The 20,789-nt window shown below is 40.1% G+C and overlaps 1 protein-coding gene and 1 pseudogene across 4 annotated transcripts in view; both read right to left on the bottom strand.

Moving 5' to 3' along the window:
• hdac4 (histone deacetylase 4) overlaps positions 1-10,271 on the bottom strand; it is a 130,101-nt gene extending 119,830 nt beyond the window's left edge. For all 4 annotated transcript variants that reach the window (XM_078263246.1, XM_078263248.1, XM_078263249.1 and 1 more), the window contains exon 1: positions 10,130-10,271. The gene's annotated coding sequence lies outside the window, so the exon portion shown is untranslated. The remainder of the gene's footprint in view (positions 1-10,129) is intronic.
• The window catches only part of LOC144525801 (lactase/phlorizin hydrolase-like), a 47,945-nt pseudogene that overhangs the window by 5,466 nt on the left and 21,690 nt on the right, over positions 1-20,789 (bottom strand).

The raw sequence follows: 20,789 nt of genomic DNA, 5'->3' as shown, positions 1-20,789 counted from the left end.
GGTTCTCCAGGGTCTTACTTCACTTATCAGGAATTATCGTAGAGGAAAAACAGTCCCTGAAGTAAATGGCAAATTTAACGACGGCCCAGCTCATTCATTAGTGTCTAATGTAAAGAAATAAAGGCATCATTGGAGGAATATTACGATATCTTACATTTTCAAAGACACTGAAGTGCAGGGGAAGCAGAATGCAAACATCAGTGCGTTGCTGTGACACTGTGCTATCTCATGTATGGCGTATGGCATCTCACGGCATTTAGCGCTCTCCCTTTCTATGTTCCACACACGCACACAAAAAAATAAACTAAAAATGAATAGCGCCGGCAAAACCACGCCTTTTCTGACGCCATCAACCTGCAGTTTGTGGCACTGGTCAGCTGTGCTTTTTAATGTTCCTTTCATATGATTTCACTGTCTCTGCAATTTTAACTGTTCTTCAGGGATCCTATTAAAAAAAGGAGTCTTTGTACAACACTGCAGGTATTTTTAACTGCACTGTCGAACAATAAAAGACACCACCTGCATCCCTTCATCGCGTCTTATTTCCACCGACAGACTCTTAAGATTGGACGAGATATATTGTTCTCGTGCAGCAAAGTTGGAACCTGGAAAGGTTTCGTGGCGCTTGACAGGAAAACAGCTCTCAGGACCCTATAATGGACTTCATTTCCCAAGCACTCTGAGCGCTGCCGGGAGTAATCACCATGGCATAAAAATAACATGTGGTCGAGTAGCAAGCAGTAAACAACAATTAAGAGACCCCTTGCGTAGCTCATGAAATGAATCATTGGAAATGCACTCGTGCCATGAAGACAGCTTCAGCCTCTCAGCCCTAATTGACTATGAATAATTCAGCTGGCAAATGGGATTAGCAGCGCCGCCACTATGCTATTGATTGACATGTTCCTGATTTTTCTTTGTTGTCTGCAAAAAATAGTTGAGGTGTGGAGTCTTTACAGTGAGCGATATTAGCATTGAAAGAATCGACTGGAATCTGGAGGAAAGAAAAATCACTGCATCTCGCTGCTGACAGAGGGCAGGGACAGAATATTGTGATATGCCGTCGCTGGTTCAATTGACGGCGTGACTGTGTCAAACTGAACCTTCCTTTCGAAGGAGGGAGGTTTTAAGTCAGTGTGACACAGGTGATATGAGCGTTAAAGTGGGTAAGTAGGAGAAGCATGGCAGAGGGGAGCGAGTGAGCACACGGTTTGAGAAGAGAAAGTGACACCCTGTGTGGCATGAAAGGACCAGCAGTAACACAACACTGTCTGCTGCTTGTTCACGTTTGCAAGTGAACAAGGCCGGCTACGACCACAGGACATCACATCAATCAGCTGAACGGGGGACAAGATGAGGACCACAGGCATCGAGTGGCGCAAGGGGATTGTTTTCCTTGATTCGGAGCTCTGACAGTCTGGGAACAGTTAAGCCACGGAACACAGCAGCATCCACCTGTAGGCCCTTCACTCTACTAGTCTCTGGGGAGAAATGTCTGCTATCGTCACTCCACAATCTCTCTAAACATGAACCATTCTGCAGGGCTGTGTCCTCATGTAAATAAACTTGTATTTATAAGATTGCCTGATATAACTGAATATGTCATAGTGGCAAGCAAAATAACGCGTTTAACATGGTGACGAGAGGGCTGGCACTAAAACCATTGTGACTATGCCTGAGACCTATCACCTGAGTTGTGCAAAAATGCTATGACGTCAAAGACCTCCCATACAAATTCTTCCAAATTAAGTCACTTTGAAATACATTTGTAATACAGGAATCTGCTGGATGCTTGTTTTGCATGTTAAAGCTTTGGTACACAAATGATCAACTGATTCTTTCTTTCTTTTTTTTTTTTTTCTTTTTTTCCTCCAACTCTACAACAAAATTCAGTTAAATATAAACGAAGCTCTGCAGAAATACACAATGGAGAGTGTGTATTTCAAACCAACAATATGCCTGAAAATCCATTTTCTCTGCCTCATCTGTAGAAGTTACTGGCAGCAGACAAGCTGAAATGTATTACCTACAAAAACAGAGGTCATCCTTAAAATGAATAAACCAACACCAGTTTGACTGATATTCGCTTGAGTGCACCGATAAAAAAAACCAAAAAAAAAACGTTATTTATTAAAACGTATAAAGACAGAGATATCTGCTTAATAAAAGCCGGTAAAATTGCCTAGGTGATAAGGAAAGGTGCTTCAATGCTTGCATGAGTGTAAGTGCTGTCGGATTCTCCTTGCACCCAATTGTCTTTATGAATTCTCCTTCACGTCTTTCCTTGACCTCGTGATGTTTTCCATTGGGGTTAAGGAAAAGGGGTAAGAAAAGTAAAAGGCATTTTTTTTATTTATTTTTTTTTTATTTTTTTTACTAGTCTAGCCCTGGAGATAAATGTGGGATTTGGGATTAAAAGTATTGGTATCAAACATGGCATAGCATGATGACGCGCATGGACTAGCCCTGTCTGTTGTTGATATATACAGTAAAAGTGAGCTGTGGAATCTTAAGTTAACCTTCAAACACTTAATTATATAACTGTAGTCATGGTGAACAGACAAGTGTGAAAATGTTTTTACATGGCAACTTGGTAGTGTTCACTGCTTCTGTAGATTTGTCTTTTAGTTTGACTGATTGTCAACTGCCTCAGTAACAAAAAGGACACTGATCTCACACACACACACACACACACACACACACACACACCTGTTGATTTTAATGGACAACCATACACCCATGTGTTGATACCCTGGCAACAAAAGGCCAACTATTCTAAGTCAAACAAAAAGCAGGAAGTAGCATCTTTCCATGCAGTGTGCCAAGTACTGTGAATGACAAAAGCCCACTCAACTTCCCATATTTATTACTAACATTCTTTCAATGTCACTATCACTCTTGAACCCATGTATTTAACCCTCGGAGGGTATTTTCAGACACACATAATGTTGGCATGCGCTGACATTGTATTCAATTGGAACAAATGTAGGCTAAGCAGTATTTTCTTGACTTTTTGCATTTAGCACAATGTCCGCTACAATAATGTTCAAGTAGAATGTAGTACATGATTGTACTTTTTTTAAACAACTGGTAAATAAACCTCAAATCCTTTGACCAGAGGGATTAAGTGACAACAGCAAATGCAATGTCAACTCCTGCTAGCAATGTTTGTCTGAGAGACGTATACATGGCTATCTGACCTATCACTTCATCTTTCAAGCTGTTCTGTGATCACTGGGGGATGCTCGCAAGTCAGGAAGACCTAGCTCATACGGACCTCATACCGCTGATTAGCAGATCACAAAGGCAGAGAGAGGGTGGAAGAAACGGGGAGCGCTACCACGAAGGGAAGGGCCAACAGTTTCAACAACCCATTCGCATTCCCCCGTCGTCAAATATCGACCGTCTTATAACGCAGCTTTTGGAAAAGAATCCAATCTGCAATTGATATTGGATAGGCTGATTCTATTAATATCAACTGTGATCACAATCTTCCCTTAAAAGTCTTTAATTCAAAAGACTTCATTTGTCCCCGGGGGGCAATTTGAAGCACTGTCTGATTGGGTCCTATCTTTATGCAAGCAGGGAAATGTATCTAATTTGTCTTAAGTCTTAACAACCAAAGTATATACAGGATTTGCAATATTGAAAACTTCAAATTGATTTTGGACCTTGCACGCCTCACATACACGGCCAAAAAGAAAACTTTAAAATCAGTTTTCAATCCATAAGAGAGAAAAATAATGCAAAACTGTCAACAGGTGGGTAATTCTACATTTGTTATTAAAATGTAACATGTCAGGGGATCATTGCGGCCCCTGATTGAGTTTGATGATCCGGTAGGGGGTAGGCTGCCGGGACGGTTTGCGCAGTCCTGCTGGTCGAGTGTGCCTGTGCACCACAGAATCCTGTCACCAAGCTCGTTCCCAACACTGTAGTGCCATTAATAGACTTAATTAGTAACTATTAGTGTGATATCCACAACATGTCCACTAACAAGGATGCCTTTCCCAACTGCCAACCCATTTCAATACTTGCTAACTGAGAGTGGGGAGCTAGATGGATTCAAAGTCAGGACAAGGTACTGGCAGAGCACAAAGGACCTAAACCGGTTTATTATTGGGGTTGTGAGGCACAAAAGGGTATAAAGGGCTGAATCTGGGAGAATGATTCGCAGCCATTAACTCATTTGGTAACCACAAGGAATCATCAAGCCTCAAATCACATCAGTTGAGGCTGAGAGCTTCTGTATAGCTGCACATTAAAAGCTCTGTGTCACTTCTACTGCTTGAATCTTCCTCTTGTCTACTTTAACTGCTTCTCTGGCTCTCTGGCCAATATCCAACTTCCTTTTTTGTATTAAGTTGCACAACAGTTAGCCTGATGAGAAAAGGTGAAGTAACTGTGTAACAATTAATTTCATTGACCTTGGTGTTTTATGTTTACTTGAACAAAACAATTTAAAAAATAATAATTATTCAAACTGGATATGGCCCGTGTCATTTTGCTGGTTTAGAACAGTGGTTCCCAACCTGGTGTCCGGCCACGCTCAAGCGGGTGCCATAGATCACAGGGGGTGCGCGAGGCTTTGTCTGCTCTGAGGTTGTCAAAATTCAGATTTTCACATATTAACTAAAATCATAATAACAAATCATGTATACAAAAGTCTGTCTATAAAACTGAGATACATGTTTTTGTCCCCACCGAAAAATGGTTGGCTTCACCTGATTGGAGGAACGCTTTACTCGTGAGCTGTCTGCTCCCAGATTAAAAAACTGACCAACATGGCAGCTCATTTGGAAACTTTTGCTTATTTTATGAAAATAGATTGTGTTTCTGAAAACATTTTAGGCAAAAAATAAGCTACGCAGTTACTGAATCTGTCTTCATTTTAGAATGGCAACACTTACTTTAAAAGATTTCAAGAGTTTCGAGAGGCAGCGAGTCAAGCTGGAGGTAGCCTGGACCTCAACTTTATGCAAATTAGGAGCGGGCAACTCGAGCAACTAGCTAGGTCATCCTCGTTTTTCCTGCGGTCAGAGCATCACTATTTTATGAATGAAACATGTACAAATGAGAAACGTAAAAGTGCTGACGATACTCATCAGTGTCGAAAAAGAAAGTAAGGCTATATCTGGAGACTTAATTTTGGTTTTAGTGCCGGTGTGGTTTTAGACAGGTCTGGGCATGTGTCATCTGTGGCGAGAAGCTAGCTAATGAGAGCATTTCCTACTAGGGAAACAGAAAGCGGTGTCTGCCTTTACCCAGGACTGCAACCACTCTCTCCCATTATACCAGTTACTAACAAAAAATTTTTTCTCCAGTTATAAATACGGCTTGGATACTTGTCCCGTTTCACGTGAGTTGGCTTTTCACAACTGAGATCCTCAGGTGGAGTAGTTGGTGGTGGTGGAGGCTCTGGTCCAAATGATTAATGTTTATTATAATATAAAGCTCATTTAGACAGGCATTGCCCCCCTTATGTAACATGTCAGCGTTGTGGTCTTTTTACGCTACAGGTGGTGGAGAGATAAATACTTTTGCCTCTTTTAACTGATTTCTCTTTGTGTGATTTTTGAATATTTGTGCAAAATTGAGTTTAGAAAGAAGCTCCTCTACTTTTGATTTTAAGGAACTGACAGTAACACCTGACATTTTAAACAGTTGGAAAAAAATCTTACTAACACTAAATGCACACACCTAACTTGTGTAAGAAAAATTCCACTAACAACAAAAATGGATACCAAGGTACATTGAAGGATTTTTTATTTTTAATCAGTATCAGTTTTTCAGAGTGACTTTCTTCTAAGAAACCCTCATGGTGGCAGTAAATTGAAGTAACAGCCTCATATTTGAAGTTTGCGAGTGTGTGTGTGTTCACATTTGTGAAACTAAAGTGTCTACTAATTATGTCTTGTGGGATTTTGATGCACATGCATCATAGAAGACACTAGATGGGTACCTGCAATGTCTTAAGCCAGTTTCACATAGCCAGGTATAGAAATATTTTAGGTTTATATGTAATAATCACATTTATTTTCAGTCCAAGGAGTCTAACTTGGCATAGAAGATAGTTTCCCTTCACACTGCTTTGCAGCATTAAAGTCTATGTCACACAGGTAAATCAATGCCATCACCTCTTACCACTTCATTATGTCTCCAATTAAAATTCTCTTCTGTCACACCTTGTTTGAACTTTTACGTCTTCATCCTCCATCTCTCCTTGTGACAGAGAGATTCATTTAGCCTGAGATTGATTTTGCAGCGAAGTTGTTTTTAAAGCTAAAATCCATAACTTCGGATGACATATACTCAGACAGACTTTTGACACTGGCATTGTTTGCCAGAAATGTATCGCGCTTACCACTCAAAGTGATGAGACTGAATAGATCAGCATAGATGGCAAGTACAACCACGGTTACTGTGTTAGACTTAATATCTCTTTATATCTCTCTTTCTACAACACCAGAAAACAAAACACCTAGGAGACTATCGGGCAGGGGGGCGGCTTCAAGGAAAAAGGTTTTGGGAACCGCGGGTTTAGATGACTAGCAGAGAAAAGTTGTTGCTAAAAGCCAGTGGTGAAACGACTGATTTCCTCAAGTTTTATTAAAGCTGTATTAGTGGCATATATCAAACGTTGCGTGTTTTTGACAGATAGACTAACAGCTACACAAGGACTGAGAACAAAGACACAATAATATGCTGTATGGCAGTTGGGGTGAAGGGAAGACCCTGCCAAGCCGTTTACAAATTCCTGCTGGGTGAATGTGACTTGTGCATGACAAGGTCCTGTCACCTCATTTGTCCCTGAGCACAACAGTGGCATTAAACGGCCCCATTAGTATCCATTAGTGTGACAACATCAACTAAATGTCCTCAAACAAGCAAGCTTTCCCAGTGCCAGCTTGTGCTAAATGATCGACGGAAGATGGAAAGTCAGGTCAGGACACAAAGCACAATGGAACTGAGCTAAATGAGCTTATTAATGAGATTGCAAGAGGCAAACTTAGGGGCAAGTAAAGAACAAGAAGGTTGTGATGGCAGGGTGTTGTTATTATTATTATTATCTCAAACGCGATATGTAAGTGGCTTTACTAAAAATGTCAAAATTGTATACTAAAACAAACTTGTACTTTTTCACTGATTTAGACATGATGAAAGTAAACCATACTATCTTTGGATAGATGGCAAGTACAACCGTGGTTGTACTTGCCATCTATGCTGATCTATTCAGTCTCATCACTTTGAGTGGTAAGCGCGATACATTTCTGGCAAACAATGCCAGTGTCAAAAGTCTGTCTGAGTATATGTCATCCGAAGTTATGGATTTTAGCTTTAAAAACAACTTCGCTGCAAAATCAATCTCAGGCTAAATGAATCTCTCTGTCACAAGGAGAGATGGAGGATGAAGACGTAAAAGTTCAAACAAGGTGTGACAGAAGAGAATTTTAATTGGAGACATAATGAAGTGGTAAGAGGTGATGGCATTGATTTACCTGTGTGACATAGACTTTAATGCTGCAAAGCAGTGTGAAGGGAAACTATCTTCTATGCCAAGTTAGACTCCTTGGACTGAAAATAAATGTGATTATTACATATAAACCTAAAATATTTCTATACCTGGCTATGTGAAACTGGCTTAAGACATTGAAGGTACCCATCTACTGTCTTCTATGATGCATGTGCATCAAAATCCCACAATATGTCAGGTGTTACTGTCAGTTCCTTAAAATCAACTGGAGAAAAAAAATGTTTGTTAGTAACTGGTATAATGGGAGAGAGTGGTTGCAGTCCTGGGTAAAGGCAGACACCGCTTTCTGTTTCCCTAGTAGGAAATGTTAGCATGTGCCAATGTTGATTTAACTTTCACCATACAGGGATATTGCAATTGGAAGCATGTGATTGGATCTAACAAAGGCTTTCACAAACGTGCTACTTCTGAGGAGCATCTGATCCGACGTGTGGGGGGGTTTTACAAACGGCTCGGCTGAATACTCAAACCTGATTGGTCTAAAGGTGGGCATTAATTCTCAGTTAAGGGACACCTCCTTTCACCAAACTCATTTCAGTGTTTCAGGACTTTTTGAAGCTATACATAGTCAGACAGACCTAACCAGAGAGACTCAAATACATTCCTCCTTGTATGAATAACCACACTGAATCCCTCCCTTCTCACTCACTGTTTGGTATAACATCAACAGACAAATGGCTAAAATCTAGCTGTTTTCACAGACTGACAATTGTGCAACGAGATGCTCTGGTGAAAAGAAAAAAAGAATATCGGACATAATGCCGACAAAGAAGATCCTGTTTTACTTCTGCTTCAAACAGGACTCTGCTCTCCATAGAGTCATCCTTTGAGAGGAGCACCCTGAGCCAATTTTTTTTTTTTAGAAGGCTGCAGTGACCTTGTTCCTGTGGGGCCTGGAGTTTACGAGAGCGCAACAGCAGTCCTCCAGAGCTTGTAATGCTGAGGGAATAGTTTCCACTAGTTAAGGCTTAAAGGAGTCTTAGAGCAGAGGCACAGCCCTGCTGCTCCGACACCAAAGTTATCTTCAGATTCGCCGCAGTTAAGGGGAAAGTTAAGAGAAAATATTGAGTTTTTGCATCACCTATTGTTGTGAATGGTATTAGACATCCAAATGAAGCCTTTACATTGTTTAAACCCCACCTTCAGATTTGTGAACCCTTTATTTTATTAATGAAGGCTGATTTTACTGTGTTTTCTTCATTCAGACAACCACAGACCAGGTCTAGCTTAAAAACCCCTACTGTACATTTACACTTGTCAAACCTTGACTTCTGTTTCAGATTTAGGAAAGCTTTATTCTATTTGTGACAAAAGAAAAAGGGCAATGTCTCTGCTTTTTTTCCTGTCTACACCACATCAGACCTGCAGGTCCAGATAAAAAAAAAAAACAACAACACTAGACTTGCCAAATCTATTAACCCATTGAAGCTAAAGACTGTTTAGAACACAGTTTCTGATTTGTGAAACCCTTATTCCATTTGTGAAAATTGGTCTAGATGAAAAACTATTTTACTTAGACTAATAGATAGAATTAATTTCATTAATAAAATAAAAGTTTCACAAATCTGAAAGTAGGTTTAAACAGCTGTAAGGCTTTAACAAGAATGTCTAACGTAGACTCGTGAAATTAACTTTCTCCATAACTGCCGAATCGGAAGCTGCGAACTGGAAATTAACTTCAGCGTCGCCCTGCTGCTGCTCTCTTGTGTTTACACTTCATGAAGACACAAGTTTACACCCAAAGCTGTGGCAGCGGCGGTTACACCTCAGCAGAAACCTCCATCAAACACATAGTGCTTTCTCCTCTTTTTCCTCTCTCACACACACACACACACACACACACACACACGCGCGCAAACAGACTTTTTTTCAGAGTTATCTGAAGAAAGGTGTGTAACGTTAGAGGATAACTTTGAGCAGAGATAACATTACTAGGAGACAACCTTTTACTGCACTAGTAGGCTACAGTTCAACGTGTGACGTACCTGACTGTCAAACAAAGAACTGGAACTAGTGACACAATTCCTCAGTACATCTGTTAACTCTCACTCACTCACACTTGGAAGGAAAACAACATGACAACGTATGGCGCTGTGCTGCAGCACCACTCATAAAAGTAAAGTGAAAAGTTTTTTTGGGGGGGGGAGAGAATAGTAGGCTATCGTCCGCTGTCCATGAACGTCACTTTTCCGACATGAAATCCTGTTTCAGACGAGTTTGAAACAATATAGCTAGCTTAACAGTGGGATTAAAGTCCTATTCAAATCGAGCAGCTAAGGTGGCGCGGTGTTGCACAACACGTATAGTCGACAGTTTTTTTTTTTTTTTTTAAACCACCCCAAATTGGTAATACTGAACCACAATGCCTGTATTGGCGACACTTTCCATCTGCTGAATATAAATTAGCCAACGATACGAAAAGAAAAAGTGAAGTGAAGAAGAATAGGAGTAGGCTAACTGAGTTTGACTCCGAGGAGGAACAGCGCAGACACCTAACGTTACAACATAAACATACTTTTTGAGACATGGTTGCACGTCCAAGCCAAGGAGAAGACTGTTTACTTGTCTTTTACAAAGACAGAAAATAAACACTACCTGAATTGAGCACCCCTGAGGGCAAATGGCTATATCCCCTCCAGTCTTCAGGAGCATCCACGGGCAGGGTTTTAGGACCCGTCGGTACTGTAAAAATCATTCAGCCAACAGCTCCGCCATACTGAATCAATCACGTGTGGGGACGACCTCCTGTATTTCCGTAGGAGGCGGGGTCTGCAGGACAGGATGAAAGGACAGGATGACTGACAGCTGAGAGGAAAATAATGTCAATGAGAGTGGATGCATGAATGAAGTCTGTCATTTTGCTTTCCATGTTGTTGAAGCAGACAATATGCCACACAGGTGTGTATCACTACTGTTTGTGTCTTACTTCTTCCAAATCAGCATTGAGTCACACTGAGACTTAAATGTTTAATTAATGTGGGCTTCTTATGTTTGGGGTTTCCAAAGTGTGGTCCGGGGACCCTAGGGAGCTTTAAGAGGTTTCCAGGGGGGTCCGCAACAAAAAGGGGAATACTTTATTTTTACTATAATTCCTTCCATACCTAACAAAATGACAGAATGCATGACTATCATGGGTTTCATACACTTTCTGTAATAAAAAGAAAACTTAAAACCGACAACCGGGACAAAATCTATTTACATGGGGGTCTGTGGTCTAATTTGTGTCAGTTTAGGGGATGTTGCTTTACCACCATAATTATATTGTCTTGTTTCATGAGACTGTGGTACTCAACAGTGAGTAACTGTATTCTGTTACCCATGGTATCATTATAATGTGAGTTACTGTATTTTATTACCCATGTTATCACTATAATATTCATTGCAACATAATACTCAGTATATTGAATTTATTCTACCTATTTTTTCCTCTTCTTTATATAACAATTTTCTAAATTCCATAGAGACATAATGCATAGTGATAGGCTACTACACAGTATATACGCCTACATTTTATTCATCTTCTGTTGTAATAAATGAATAAAATGTGATCATATGTTTGTCTGTGGAACTCAACAGTAAGTTTAAAATTACGCCAGCCTACAATACGGTTTTAAAGGTTATTGTGTTTTAAAGCCCCTGGAACCTTGGATATACATTACTAAATAAGTAACAAGATTCAGAAAAGCACATCCTTAGCTATTATAGGTTGAATCTTTAACAGTCAAAAACTGTTCATATCCTATCAATCAGAACGTAATTACAAGCAGCCAAGTCAGAAAAAACGTTCACGTCAACCTCCAAGTTGTAATTCCAAGTGAAAGATATCAGGAGTTTTTGACAGCTATTATATTGTGGATATCGTCACTTGGTTAACATAACTTAAGAAGTGTCAACAAACTGCTGGCAACATGGCTGCATGCAAAGCATCCATTGCTGACCGTTACATCTAAGTAAAAGGGAGCTTTACACTGTTTGTTTGCACCCGGTTTCACTTGATAACTAACCGCTACAAATGTGTAACACAACAAACGAAGCTAATTTAAGCATTTAAATTAATGTGACTACAAGGCTAGCAGTGGGGGGGAGCTAGTAACCATCTGGTGATGTGTGAATAAGTCGGAAGAACAGGAAGTTTTCTTGTCCTTCCCATTCTGCTGACATGTTTGTGAATGCAACATAAGCAAACAACTCCCTAAATGTCATACGATTCAAATATTGCTCAGCTCTGATTGTTCAACTTTTTCCAGCTAAACTCCACCCTCTTCCAACCTTGAAAAGAGTGCATGCAGAAATGCAGAAATGTCTCATGTTAAACAACCAAAACTATTGCAACATTGACAAAAAAAGAACGTGTCTGATCATGTACTGTAACCCTCACTACTTAAGAAGCTGATTGAAAGCATTTGTTTTTAGCTTCTTTAGATTAAATATATTGTATAAATATAGGGTAAAAGTAATTCCATAAAACTAAAGGTCATTATAAAACTTCATATGCAAGCCACAAAGATCTAGGTAGACTCCGAGCCTGAAACACCCAACATATAATACACACTATCCTCATAGAGATTTATCATCACAAATCTGAAAAGTTCACTTCTTGTGAGGGAATTGTGTCATTTGCTTCCTTGTGTAGCCTCAGTCTGCATCGCCTTATTCTATTTCACATGGTGATTTCCAGGCAATCTTTTCAAGAATGACTTTTTACAGCTGCAGAGAACATGTGTCAACTTGTCACATTCAGCAGTTGGTTGGTTTACTGTAATACTTAGGTGGAAAGACATAAACCAACAGTAGATTTTCCTTTTGAGAAACGTGAGACTTGTATTCATTATTTGAAGCATAACATCTTTGCTTGTGGTGGCTTTGCGTCACTGTTGGTTCAGAAAATAATAATATGCTTCCTGCTTGCTTCTTTTACCACAAAACCTGGTAGAATCAAGATAGCTGGAAGATTTTATGATAAAATTCATACAAGAATGTGATGGCACATTCATTGACCAGAACTGAGTCACACTGTGTGTGTGTGTGTGTGTGTGTGTGTGTGTGTGTGTGTGTGTGTGTGTGTGTGTGTGTGTGTGTGTGTGTGTGTGTGTGTGCGTGTACTTTTGACAGTTGTTATATTTCTGTCTGTCTGCGACCAGATTTTGCGATATATCACAACCGTGATTCAGGAGTGTACTTGAGATTAAAATGAAGGCCAAGTCCAAGCAAGGGCGCCAGAAGTCAGGGGGTAGAAAGTAGGGAAGGGGCCTTGACCCACCCATTTTCTCATACTGTCTGTCTGAATTAACCTGTATTCACCCTCTATCTGAAATGCTCTGTCTTAGCGCCTGTCTCTTTAAGCCCCCCTCCCGAAAAAGTTCAGTCTGCTCTGATTGGTCAACTTATCTGGGTCTTCCGCATCTGCGTTCTTGAAGTCTCTGCACCATCATTGCAGCCGGGGAAGACTGTAACGGCACTGTAGCGGCACTTTCTACCTATTTATTGTATAGGTATGAAATCACAACTGCACATAAGTCCTGCTGGCTTGTTTAAAGGCACCATTTCCAAATACAGGCTATGTGTATTTCTCTACGGATTGAGCATTTTTATACTTTCACAGTATTTATATATAGCCCCCCAACCTAATTTAAAATAAAAAAAGACATGAAAATCTCACTTTTTACAATATAAATACGTTATTTGTTTCTTCAATATTAGGTAGTAGGTATAATTTAAAAAAATATTTTGAACTAACAGTACCACAGTCTGTGAAGAGAGCCTTTAATTATCAAGTCACACCCATCTCCCCAAACTTTTTAATAAACAGTTGTCAGCATTGGGGTAACACATATCTTGCAGCTTAAACAAAAGACATCACTGACAGGTGTTGCCTTGAAATAAAAATGACACAATGCAGCTAAAACAAAAACAATGTTCAAGGGGAAAACAATTTTAATTAGGTGGATGAAATAAAAAACAGAGTTGTGAATTTCTTTTCTTCATCCTTTTAAAAATCTACTGCATCCATTATCCAGAATCAATCTCTGGAGTTGATTATGGGGACTGGACAGGAGATAATAAAGATTTCTTTTCACAGTTAAAGCAAAACCTGCAAAGACATTCTCTATGTACACGATTTATGGACTAGAGAGTGAAAGCAACAGAGAGAACATGGCTAATACACAAAGTGACAAGTAAATGCAGTTATGTGGTAACTGTGCCCATCACTGATATCCAGCAGTGTACAGTGTGTGCGCAAAGTCAGTGATCCAAAGCACGTACTGTACAACAGTGGACTATATACAGTAAATGTTAGGCATGAAAAGACACATGATGCTGCCACAAATTATGTAAACACTGGCATGTTAGCTTTAATAGTGGGGGTTCATCTAAAAAAAATGGAACAACTCAACCCAGTGGAGACGTTCTCTAAAGGAAACACTGACAGCATAATAAGTATCCACTCAAACAGGCCTGTCCACGATAGCAAGTGGAGAAAGCTGATTTGAACATAGATGGGACAACTCAACCCGGCCACACTATCCTCTAAAAGGATACCACTGACAACATAATAAGTATTCTCTGAAACTCGTCTGTGGCGGTGTGAAATGGGATGCATTCAGAGTTTATTTGCTGTAATGGAGGCAGATGTGGCTTACACGTGATGCCATACCATGCAATATGATATATGACCCGCACTCGGGGCATTTACAAAAGATTTTATTAGGACCATTTTCTTGTCCATTACCCATTAGCACACAACATATATTTAATGCAACCGATGTATTTCGTACAAGGGTTCAAAACAAACGAATCGTACTGTACGTTGAAATTCTTGGTGTGCTTCTCATTTTGCCATCCAAGGAGAAGTTATTTACAAAGTTATTAAAAAGAAAGATCAGTAGAGGAGAAATAGAAGAAATAATCTTCCGGCACATTTGTGGCGTTAAACATGACACCAGAAAGAAAAAAAAGGAGTCTTGGCTATTTTAAGCGGGTTTAACCATGTGTAAAAAACCTGAATATACACGCTGATCTTGGTGGAAAAGGGTATTACTGATCCTCACTGATTTGCTCCTTCCAGCTCTTGTTGGTTGCACCCATCGTCATACTGACAGATGGGGTGAGGAGAGGGAACGAGAAAACACATGAACAGAGTGGAACTCTCTGTGTTGAGAGCAGGAAGAAGAGGGAGGGCATGTCAAACTTTGACTTATTCCAGAAAGAGGAGTGGCCTGAAGGAGAGACTGTGTGTTTCAAACATAAAGTGCAGAATATGACGAATACAAATGGAACACAGTATCTTGGAAACGCAGTTCAAAACAGTACAAAGTACAACTCAATTCAAAGATAACTGATCCCCTTAGATGCAGGCATTGATCACTTTTGCTACTGGTTCAGTTTTCAGAAGACAAATTGATTTATGGTTGTGCAGAGGCTCCACGCAGAGCTTTCGCCGTAGTCTATGTAGGTGGCCTGAAGTTTATACTTGTGCGTTGGTGTGTGCGTCGATCTCTTTAAGAGAATAGCAGGGCCGGCGTGTGTGTGTGTGTGTGTGGGGAGTGTGTGTAGAGCGAGTAAGAGAGTGACGGCGATTAGCTTCGGAGCAGTACCGACTCTAGAGGCATAGTGGGAGAAACAAAGTGTCTCCCCTGTGCTTTCTGACCACGGTGGGAAATCTGTAGCAGGAAAAGTTAAAGGAGAATTCCAGTTGATTTCAACACGTAGCTCTGTTGCTTGGAAATTTAGAGTGCTGTCAGTAGCAAGAAAAACTAAAACAATTGGTGCTGCCTACACCGTGTTATCCCCCTGCTAGCGTTAGCACCCAACAGGCGTAAACAGGGCAAGTTTTAAACGTGCTTTTAGCCTCTAAACATGCTCGAAATATCATTACAAGTGCCTGCCCATGTGCAGTGATTCCTTCCGAGGGAACACAGCTAATTTGACTGGAATATTGGATTGTATGAGTTCGACAATCGACTAGTGTGGACTTGACCGGAAAACAGGAAACAAACAGAGGTATGTGCACTGGCTGGACTGACACAACTTTTATGCCTTTCTGTCACATCTACTGCAGTCAGATTCGCTGTGTTCTCTCGGAAGGAATCACTGCACATGGGTAGGCACTTGTAATGACATTTCGAGCATGTTTAGAGGCTTAAAACACGTTTAAAACTTGCCCTGTTTAAGCCTGTTGGGTCCTAACGCTAGCAGGGGCATAACACGGTGTAGGCAGCACCGATTGATTTTTTTTTTTGCTACTGCCAGCACTCCAAATTTCCAAACAACAGAGCTACGTGTTGAAATTGACCGGAATTCTCCTTTAACCCTCTTCCTGATTTCATGTTGTTTATGGAGAAGGAGAACCAGGGGGAAATGCAATGCTACCAAGCCACAGCGCCGCGACGTGTAGTTACATTTTTTGAGAGGTGCATGTCAGGCTACGGCGTAGGGTCTATCTACATGTTCCTACATACGTAGCCACGGCATCGATTTAACGCAGAAGCATAAATGGGCCTTCACACAGTCACTTGTGTGGCTGTAAAAGTCTTTTAAAAGCGTTAGATAAAGTGTCAGAATGGCAAAATAAAGTAACAAAAGTGACTTTTATTTTTCTAAGAGTTTGACTGACAAGAAAATGTGGCAAGAGAGACTTTTTGTCACCTGTGTTGACACTCTTGTTAGCCTTGTCGGGATCTGTGACACCCGTCTGGGCGTCAGAAGAAAGAGTGACAGAAAATAGAGGCTTTTATTGGAAAGTTTAGCTCACTGGAATTGGAGACAAAAGAGAAACCTAATTACTATGACAAAAGGGAATGTTGTTATTGGTAGAGACCCTGCAGCTATGCTGTATAATTTGACATTTTGTTTTAATTCAGCAAAATGATGTCAACATAAACCTGAATGAGTCACAGTCTTCACAATAGCACTTTTGTTGCTGTCATTTGCAATACTTACATTCACTTGTCAACTTACTGCCAGTGGCTGAATGGTTTATAGTGAGGTTAGGGTTAATTTATGGGTTAAATTTAATAATTTTTGTTATTTAATTTTTGGTACTAATGGTAAACGCTACCCTGAATAAGACAATAAACTAATGCATTTTTTAGGCTATTTATGACTAGACTCTACTGTACAATGTTACAGTTAAGCAAAACGTTACAGTACATGCTTGGTAATGTGTGGTCATTTGCAGAGTGAAGTAGGCAGGATTTCACATCAAACTATAAAGGGGAGAGAGCCACAAAACATAACACACAGGTAACTTTCATTAATAAGTCATCTAAATATTTTCATATTTTTTATATAGTTTGTTAACTCATTGTTAATGTGTATATCACTTCTCCCTGATGCAAATAATGAAAGATCACTCCTTTGGTTTTTGAAGGGTAGATTGAAAAAGACTGCTTCAGTTTCAGAGTAATGAAACTCCACTTAAAATGGAGTTCGGGAATCAAAGTGGAGCGGAGAGGTCAGTGAGGATTTTACAAACAACAACTGGAATCTGCTGTACCTGTGGAATTACACAAGGGATCCTTAACACTCTCTACTCAACGGGAAACACACAATATCTGTAATCCACACAGAGATTGAGTTTAAATCTTTAGCAGATGGTGCAGAATATCATAAAAAATAAAATAAAAGCAACAAAAGCCAACGGCTTTATTCTAGTCAGTAAAAACAATATGTATTTTGTCTTCATTGCACCAATACTGATAAGCCACAACTAATACCTCTCTACTAACAGGAGCAGCTTGTAGCCCCAAACGCTGTCAATAACCCTCCAGAAATGCCAATACAGACCTTTTAAAACACCTGCTTCATCAAATCTAACTGCTTTTCTTCCAAACACGACTGGGAATTCTATTTGAGTCATCCAAGATCTGCAGGAAATACACACTGTATGCCTTTATTGTAATACTGCTTTGACAGCACCAGAGGGATTTCCTGCACGTTATGACGGGAAGATCAATTCTTCCAAACCCATGATAGCTGAGCATTCTCCAGAGAGCACAGCATTATCTTTTAGGAGATAAGCCAACGTTGGCACATTTGAACACTACAGGTTAATGCAATTCAAAGTGGGACAGAGGAGCAGAGGGTAGATGCTCGGCCATGCAAATGTGGCAACCATGATAAGCAGGGGGGAAGTTGCTGGTACTGCAGTAAACTGCTGTGAGACAACAGAGTTTTTCTTGTAACCCTTTTGGAATAATCTAATAATGTTCCTCTTTTCCATTATCTTATTTAATTTCAAGAGTTCAGCCACCCACACAAGAAGGGAAAAGGCTAACAGGGCGTGTGTTTGTGCATCCAACTAACTTAATTAAGGCCCAGGGTTTTAGTCCTGTCGTGAATGCTCAACTCATTGATTTGGCCCAATGGTCCAGCACAGAGACAAGTTTCTTTCAGACTCAAGTGATATTTTTTTTAATCCAAGATGGTGAAAAGCAAGATTTCTGACTCGAGATGGGGGCCACAGTATGAACGCATACTGATTTATGTAGGTCAACTGAGTGGGAAGCAGGTATGCAGGGTGCAATTTGCTCTTTTGTCATTTCAGCTGTCAAATGAAAACACTGTAAGCTTAAAGAAGATAGTGAAGACTCATCGAGGAATTCATGTATCAAGGAGAAGTAAAGTCGCTACATCTTTGACTTTGACAATTTAAAATGTTCTTTTTTTTTTTAAGTTGAATGATTTTGGCTTCCTTTGTCATCAAATTCCCTTTCAAAATTGCTTGCCTTTTCCATATTGTGCCATAAGATATTGTTACAATGCAGGACTAAACTAGAATAGAATAGAATGCAATGCAGGTTTTCCTGTGCCACAGGTTTAAAGAAGCGATAACCAACAGGAGATAGCAACAGCTTGCTGTATATCCTTCCTCAACAGTTTAAGGTGCAGTAAGTGGAAAAGACAGATTAATGGTATCCAAGCCACAACACAGCAGCCAATCCTGTTAAGCCAAGCTGGGCACGGTAGCAATAGTTCAGATGTGTATAGCTTCAGCGATTCCTCGTGGGTCTCCTCCTGACACTGAGGATCCCCCAGATGACTGTGCTTGCATCTGCCTGCGTATGTACCGTCTCCCCATTGTATGTTCCCCAGTGTGTCTTTTTTTTCTTTGTCTTTCTCCTTCCTCTCTGTCTCAATTTTTCAGTGCAGACTATTGTGGCATGACCATGGACATGTCCACGTTTTCTTTCTTTCGTTTCCCACTTTGTTTCCACACTGACAGTCTTGCTGTAGTCCATGGCATGACGCAACGTTCCTCCTTTATGTGTTTGTATTTTGACATTCCACTGTATCTGTGTCATGATGCATTTGGTAACTAAGTGAGATGGATTTGATTCATTTGAGCCAGATAAAATAAGTTTAATCTTGAGTCGATCGCAAACCATTCCATCCTACAATCCCCAATCCTATTCTTCTCCCAGACCACTAATGCCCCCCCCACCCCCCCGTGTTAATGATACATCACTCACTGGACTATTTCATCCAGCCACACAGATGCTCAATTCATGGCCCCAGCAAAAATAATCCTTCCTAGATTTACAGCAAAAGCCGGAACAGTTTGCTTCTCACTTTTCACTCAGTCCTTTATCTGATGTTTTTCATTAGATTTGGCTTAGGAGCTCAACACAAGAAGATGAAATGTGTTATTTCAGTGGATTAGGTGTAGACTTGTTTCTGGAGTCGAATAATCCCTTTCAGCAAATTTCGGTCCCCCCAGGTACTGAATACAGACGCAGAACCTGAAACAAGAAATGCAATATATTTTGTATGTCTAAGCTTCAGAGAATATGTTCCACACTGAATGCTTGTTCACAATAATGCTGCTCAGGAACACTCGAAAGGGCATAAGGTGCGGAGAACACTTCCTGCAGCAGTGGTGAAAGTCCTCTTACAGTGTGATAAACATGCGGCTCTAATCCACCAACAACACCATGCACATTAGTGTACAGAAAGAGAGCTCAAGGAATGACAGCAAGGCGGGAAAGACACTTTGAATCTTATTTTCACCACAGTGCAATCTTCACGGCAGTTGTGAGGAGCATTACTATGGTAACAGTGGATCGTCTTCTTTAACATAACTGGCGCCGTGCACTTAAAACCACTGGATAAAGTCACATTGTGCTGGTTTTGTTGCTAGGCAGTACAGATTAGGCTACATTAGTTTACTCATAGATCATTTAAATAACAAAAAAAATGGTCTTTATTCATAATTTATTGTGCCTTCTCATATGCAATAAATGTCCCATTACAATACATTTGACAGCTCCTTCAAAATAAAATTCAAGAAATAAAATTAAAATCAAGCTATAACTTCGCAGCTCTATTTGCACAACATCATTAATCAACCTAACCCCTGCGAGATAAGACTGGAAAACATTTGTTTTAATGTGGTACACAAACAGTACATGGATCCTCAAACATTCCATTTAGAGTCTTCACTCATTCCTCGTTATTTAGAATGTGTTTGTTTGTAAAGCTCTGCCTGTTGAAGGTATGCTGTGTTTCAAAAAACTGATGGCTCAAGCCAATTAAGAATACATTTCTTTTAATTACTGCACTGGACTATATACAGAATTAGAAGCTGAGTTCTGGTATGCCGTCTTTTAGATATATTCATATTATGACATAATGACAATGCTTACGGTCAGAGTGTTCTCTCATTATGAAGCTAAACCTGTTTCATTAAAGTCAAGACGATCTCCTACATGCATGCACAAAAGCCTGCAAACCCCACATGCTATGACTGTAAATCAGTGCCTGATTGTCTTAGAGGGTGACATTTGAATATGAGAGCCACTCATGGCCTGCATGATTCATCTCCACAGCTAATCACATAATACTACACACTACTAAACGTGGGCACATATTTAACATACACGTTTGCACCATATTACGTACTTATAAAACTAAAGGCAATTTAAACTCCCCTTACTCAACTGCTCAAGCTCAGTGCAAGTGCCACTAGTCTGTTGACAGCATGTGGGAGAAAGGAACACTCTAATTGAATACAAAGATACTTTAAATTGTGGATAGAATGTATGGACAAAATTGTGATTTTAATTGAATGTGTTAAATAAATACACATGGGCCATTTTTACAGATGTAATTCTATTGGACTGATAAATCCATTTCTGAATAAAGCATGTTGTGCTAACCTCAGTACACAGAAGGAGCCACATAGTGAACACCTACAGGGAATTTTACGGAGCGCTCCAGTCAACAGTGAAATCCGCCAGGGCAAGTGTACCCCTCA

The sequence above is a fragment of the Sander vitreus genome, chromosome 11 (genome assembly GCF_031162955.1).
Source record: "Sander vitreus isolate 19-12246 chromosome 11, sanVit1, whole genome shotgun sequence".
NCBI lineage: Eukaryota > Metazoa > Chordata > Actinopteri > Perciformes > Percidae > Sander > Sander vitreus.
This window is presented reverse-complemented; position numbering and strand designations above follow the sequence as displayed.